We start from the raw sequence: 6,939 nt of genomic DNA, 5'->3' as shown, positions 1-6,939 counted from the left end.
ACTGCATGGGTCCTGGTCAATAATTTGGGCTCTGGACAACCCCACAACCTCTCCTCATCAGAATGACGAGGAGAAATCCCCCCCAGCAATAAAAAGACAATGAGTCTGTGGCCACTGTCACAGAACTAATGCATATGGATATAACCAAACTATCAGAAATGGAGTTCAGAGCAACAATGGTAAAGATGATGTGTAGACTTGAAAAAAATATTAATGAAAATATTAACGAGAATATAGAATCTCTAAGGGCGGAAATCAGAGCAAATCTGGCAAAAATTAAAGATACCATGACTAAAATGCAGTCAAAACTAGATGCTCTGGCGGCGCCTGGATGGCTCAGTCATTAAGCGTCTGCCTTTGGCTCAGGGAGTGATACCGGCATTCTGGGATCAAGTCCCACATCAGGCTCCTCCGCTGGAAGTCTGCTTCTTTGTCTCCCACTCCACCTGCTTCTGTTCCCTCTCTCGCTGGCTGTCTGTCAAACAAATAAATAAAATCTTTAAAAAAAATACATGCTTTGATGGCCAGGGTAAATGAGGCAGAAGAACGAATCAGTGAATTGGAGGATGGGATAGTAGAAGAGAAATCTAAAACAGAAACTTGGCTCAAAAAAATCCAATCTCAAGAAAGTAGGTTATGGGAGATTAGTGACTCAATGAAATCTTCCAATGTCAGAATCGTTGCCATCCCTGAGTGGTGGAGAAAAACGGAGGTCTAGAAGAGATATTTGAACAAATTGTAGCTGAAAATGTCTCTAATCTAGCCAAGGAAACAAGCATTCGTGTCTAAGAGGCAGAGAGGACCCCTCACAAGCTCAACCACGACAAACCTAGCCATGTCACGTCAGTGCAATTCGCAAAAATTAGATCCAAGGATACAGAATTGAAATAGGCCAGGGCAAAGAAATTTCTCACGTACCAAGGAAAATGTATCAGAATTACATCAGAACTGTCTACACAGACCTGGAATGAGAGAAAGGATTGGGGAGGAGCATTTTTAAAACTCTTTCAGAGAAAAACATGCAGCCAAGGATCCTTTATCCAGCAAGGCTGTCATTCAGAATTGATGGAGAAATAAAGAGCTTCTAGAATCGTGAGTCACTGACCTATTTCATAACCATGAAACCATCCCTACAGGAGATATTAAGGGCGGTTCTATAAAAGTAAAAAGGCACCAAGAGTGATAAAGAACAGAAAGTCACAATCTATGGAAACAAATACTTTAAAGGCAACATGGCATCATTAAAATCATATCTCTCAATAATCCCTCTCAATGTAAATGGCCTAAATGTTCCCATAAAATGCCTCAGGGTTGCAGATTGGATAAAAAGACATGACCCATCCATTTGCTGTCTACAAGAGACTCATTTTGAACCTAAGGGTACAACCAGACTGAAAGTAAAGAGACGGAATACCATCTTTCATGCCAATGGACCTCGGAAGAAAGCTGGGGTAGCAATTCTCATATCACACAGATTGGATTTTAAGATAAGAGTATAGTTAGAGATACAAAAGGGCACTATATTATTCTTAAAAGATGTATCCAACAAGTGGATATGACAATAATAAATATATATGTCCCCAACAGGGGAGCAGCAAGATACACAGCCAACTCTTAACCAGAATAAAGAGACATATAGAGAAAAATACTTTAATAGTAGGGGACCTCAACAATCCACTATCAGCAACAGAACAAAGAATACTCATTCTATTCTAATGTCCTTGGAACATTCTCAAGAATAGACCATGCTCTGGGTCACAAACAGGTCTCAACCAATACCAAAAGACTGAAATTATTCCCTGCATATTCTCAGACAACAATGCTTTGAAACTGGAACTCAATCAAAAGGAAAAATTTGGAAGAAACTCGACGACTTGGAGAATAAGAACCATCCTGCTCAAGAATGATTGGATAAACCAGGAAATTAAAAATCAATATAAAAAATGTATGGAGACCAATGAGAATGAAAACAGAACAGTCCAAAACGTATGGAACATGGCAAAGGCAGTCCTAAGGGGAAAATACATAGCAATCCAAGCCTCACTCAAATGAATAAAAAATCTAAAATGCAGTTTTTATATTCTCACCTCAAGACTCTAAAACAGCAACAGAAGAACAGGCCTAATCTAGTCATGAGAAAGCAGTTGATCAAGATTAGAGCAGATATCAATGAATTAGAAACAAGGAGCATAGTAGACCAGATCAACAGAATTAGAAGCTTGTTCTTTGAAAGAATAAATAAAATAGATAAACCACTGGCGAGACTTATCCAAAAGAATAGAGAAAGGACACAAATTATTAAAATTTTGACTGAAAAAGGAGAGGTCACAACCAACACCAATAAAATTGGAAGATTTATTAGAAACTTTTACAAACAGCTTTATAGCAATAAATTAAGCAACCTGGGAGAGATGGAGGCCTTCTGGAAACCTATAAACTACCAAGACTGAAACAGGAAGAAATTGATTTTTTAAACAGGCCAATTAATTATGAAGAGATTGAAACAGTGATAAAAAACCTTCCAGAAAACAAAACAGCAGGACTGGATGGTTTCCCTGGGGAATTCTACCAAGCATTCAAAGAAGAAATAATATCTATTCTCCTAAAAACTATTTCAAAAAATAGAAACAGAAAAAAGGTACCAAACTCATTCTATGAGGCCAATATTACCTTGATCACCAAACCAGGCAAAGACCCCATCAAAAAGGAGAATTACCCTGATAAATATGGATGACAAAATTCTCAACAAGGTCCTAACTAATAGGATCTAACAGTACACTAAAAGGGTTATCTATCATGACCAAGTTGGCTTTATCCCTGGGATGCAAGTGTGGTTCAACATTCGCAAATCTATCAGTGTGATAGATTACATCAACAACATAAAAGCCAAAAATCATATGATCCTCTCAATAGATGCAGAAAAAGAATTTGACAAAATACAGCATCCTTTCCTGATTAAAAGCCATCAGAGTGTAGGGATAGAAGATACATTCCTCAATCTCATAAAAGCCATCTATGAAAAGCCTACAGCAAGTATCATTCTCAATGGGGTAAAGCTGGAAGCCTTTCCCTTAAGATCAGGAACACGACAAGGATGCCCACTCTCACCATTAATATTCAACATAGTACTAGAAGTCCTTGCAACAGCAATCAGACAACAAAAAGGGATAAAAGGTATCCAAATTGGCAAAGAAGAAGTCAAACCATCTCTATTCACAGATGAGATGATACTCTATATGGAAAACCCAAAAGAATCAACCCCCAAACTACTAGAAGTTGTACAGCAACTCAGTAATGTGGCGGGATACAAAATCAATGCTCAGAAATCAGTTGCTTTTCTATACACCAACAATGAGACTGAAGAAAGAGAAATTAGGGAATACATCCAATTACATTAGCACCAAAAATTATACGTTATCTTGGAATTAAATTAACCTTATACATAAAGGATTTATAGTCTAGAAACTACAAATAAATATGTAAAGACATTGAAGAAAACACAAAAAGATGGGAAAATATTCCATGTTCATGTATCAGAAGAATTAGCATAGTTAAAATGTCCATGCTACACAGAGCAATCTACACTTTCAATGCTATCCCGATTAAAATACCGATGACATTTTTTAAAGAACTGGAACAAACAGCCCTTAAAATTATGTGGAACCAGAAAAGGCCATGATTCGCCAAGGAAGTGTTGAAAAGGAAAAACATAGCTCGGGGCATCACAATGCCGGATTTCAAGTTGTACTACAAAGCTGTGATCCCAAAAGACAGCACGGTACTGGCACAAAAATGGAAACATACACAAATGGGACAGAATAGAGAACCCAGAAATGGACCCTTGGCTCTTTGGGCACCTAACCTTTGAAAAAGCAGGAAAAAATATCCAGTGGAAAAAAGACAGTCTCTTCAATAAATGGTTCTGGGAAAATTGGACAGCTACATGCAAAAGAATGAAAATTGACCACTCCCTCACACCATACACAAAGATAAACTCCAAATGGATGAAAGACCTCGATGTGAGACAGGAACCCATCAAAATCATAGAGGAGAATATAGGCTGCAACCTCTTTGACATTGGCCACAGCAACTTTTTTCATGACAGGTTTCCAAAGGCAAGAGAAGCAAAAGATAAAATGAACCTGTGGGACTTCATCAAGATAAAATCTTCTGCACAGCCAAGGAAACAGTCAAAAAAAACTAAGAGGCAGCCCACGGAATGGGAAAATATATTTGCAAATGATGCTACAGATAAAAAACTGGCATCCAAGATCTACGAAGAACTTCTCAAACTCAATACACAAGAAACAAATAAACAAATCATAAAATGGGAAGAAGATAGGAATGTATGTCTCCAATGAAGACATACAGATGGCTAACAGACACATGAAAAAATGTTCAAAATCATTTGCCATCAGGGAAATTCAAATCAAAATCACATTGAGATACCACCTTAGGCCAGTTAGAATGGCAAAAATTGACAAGGCAAGAAACAACAATTGTTGGAGAGGATGTGGAGAAAGGGGATCCCTCATACATTGTTCGTTGGGAAGGCAAGTTTGTGCAGCCACTGGAAAACAGCGTGGAGGTCCCTTAAGCAGTTAAAAATTGAGCTACCCTCTGATCCAGCAATTGCACTACTGGGTATTGACCCCAAAGATGCACACATACTGAAGAAAAGGGCCATATGCACCCCAATGTGTATAGTAGCATTGTCCACAAAAGCTAAATCGTGGAAGGAGCCAAGATGCCCTTCAACAGATGACTGGACTAAGAAGCTGTGGTCCATATATACAATGGAATATTACTCAGATATCAAAAAGAATGATTTCTCAACACTTGCTGCAACATGGATGGCATTGGAGGAGTTAATGCTGAGTGAAATAAGTCAAGCAGAGAAAGACTATTATCATATGGTTTCTCTCATCTATGGAACATAAGAACTAGGAAGCTCAGTAGGAGAAGAAAGGGAGAAAGAAAGGGGGGTAATCAGAAGGGGAAATGAAGAATGAGAGACTATGGACTCTGAGAAAGAACTGAGGGCTTCAGAGGGGAGTGTGTCGGGGAATGGGGTAGGCTGCTGATGGGTAGTAAGGAGGGCACATATTGCATGGTGCACTGGGTGTTTTACGCAACTAATGAATCATCGAACTTTACTTCAAAAACCAGGGATGTACTGTATGGTGATTAATTTAATATAATAAAAAATATTATTATAATAAAAAATTTAAAAAATAATCAATTTCTTCTTGTTTCAGTCTTGATAGTTTATACCTTTCAAGTAAGGCATCCGTTTCTTCCAGGTTTTTTAATTTATTGGCATATAGTTGTTGGTAATAGTTTCTAATATTTGTTTCTCCTTCCTTGGTGTTGGTCTTGCTCTCTCCCCTTTCATTCATAATTTTATTAATTTGGGCCATTTCTCTATTCTTTTGATTAATAGTGGCCAGTGGCATATCGATCTTATTTATTCTTTCAAAGAACCAGCTTCTAGTTTTATTGATCTACTCTACTGTTCTCCTAGTTTCTAATTTATTGATCTCAGCTCTAATCTTGATCAACTGCCTTCTTGTGCATGGGTTAGGCCTGTTTCTCTGTTCCTGCTGCAGCTTGTTAAGGTGAGAATGTAACAACAGCATTTTACATTGTTCTATTCCTTTGAGTGAGGCTTTGATGGCTATGTATTTTCCCCTTAGGACTGCCTTTGCAGTGTCCCATTGTTTTTGGACGAATGTGTTTTCATTCTCATTGGTTTCCATAAATTGCTTAAGCTAATATTTAATTCCCTGGTTTACCCAATAATTCTTTTTTTAATAATATTTTTTTATTATTTTAGTCGCCAGACAATATATCCTTAGTTTTTGATGTACTGTTCTATGAGTCATTATTTGAGTATAACACCCAGTGCACCATGCAATACATGCCCTCCTTAGTACCCATCACCAGCTTATCCCATTCCCCCATCCCCCTCCCCTCTGAAGCCCTCAGTTTGGTTTCCCAGAGACCATAGTCTCTCATGGTTCATTCCTCCTTCTGTTTACCCCCTCTTCATTCTTCCCTTCCTTCTCTTACCAATCTTCCTATTTCTTATGTTCCATAAATGAGTGAAACCATTCGACAATTGTCTTTCTCTATTTGACTTCTTTCACTTAGCATAATCTCCTCCAGTCCTGTCCATGTTGCTGCAAATGTTGGGTAATCGTTCTTTCTGACGGCTGAGTAATATTACATTGTATATATGCACCACAACTTCTTGATCTAGTCATCAGTTGAAGGGCGTCTCGGCTCCTTCCATAGTTTGGCTATTGTGGACAATGCTGCTATGAACATTGGGGTGCATATGGCCCTTCTCTTCACTACATCTGTATCTTGATACAGATATTTTTTAAAAGTTCATAACTGTTTTCAAGCATATAAACAGAGAACCATTTGCAATACTTAAATGCAAAGTAAATTCCATTACATATTTTAAAATCATTGAAGAGAAATATCTTAACAGCATTCTATGTTTGCTGCACTAATTGCGCATTGCACCTAAAGTTAGATCATTTATAACCACTTAAAATTTTTTAAGAATTTATTTTAATTCTAGTTAGTTAATGTACAGTGTAATAGTAGCTTCAGGTATACAGTGTAGTGATTCCACACTTGCAGACAACACCTGCTGCTCTTCAGAAGTGCACTCCTTAATCCAAATCCCCTATTTAACCCATCCCCCACACCGTCCTCTGGTGACCATCAACTTCTCTAGATTTAAAGATCTGTTTATTGGTTTGCCTCTCTTGTTTTTTCCACTTTGTTCTTATGTTTCTTAAATTCACATAGGAGTGAATTCATATGGTATGTGTCTTTCTCTTACCGACTTATTTCACATAGCATAATAACTTGTAGCTTCATTCAGGGGTATATGGGTGCATATAATCAAAGACATGCCACATT

This window comes from Ailuropoda melanoleuca, unplaced genomic scaffold (assembly GCF_002007445.2).
Source record: "Ailuropoda melanoleuca isolate Jingjing unplaced genomic scaffold, ASM200744v2 unplaced-scaffold7480, whole genome shotgun sequence".
Taxonomy (NCBI): domain Eukaryota; kingdom Metazoa; phylum Chordata; class Mammalia; order Carnivora; family Ursidae; genus Ailuropoda; species Ailuropoda melanoleuca.
The sequence above is the reverse complement of the archived record's forward strand: the minus strand, read 5'-3'. Positions refer to the sequence as shown.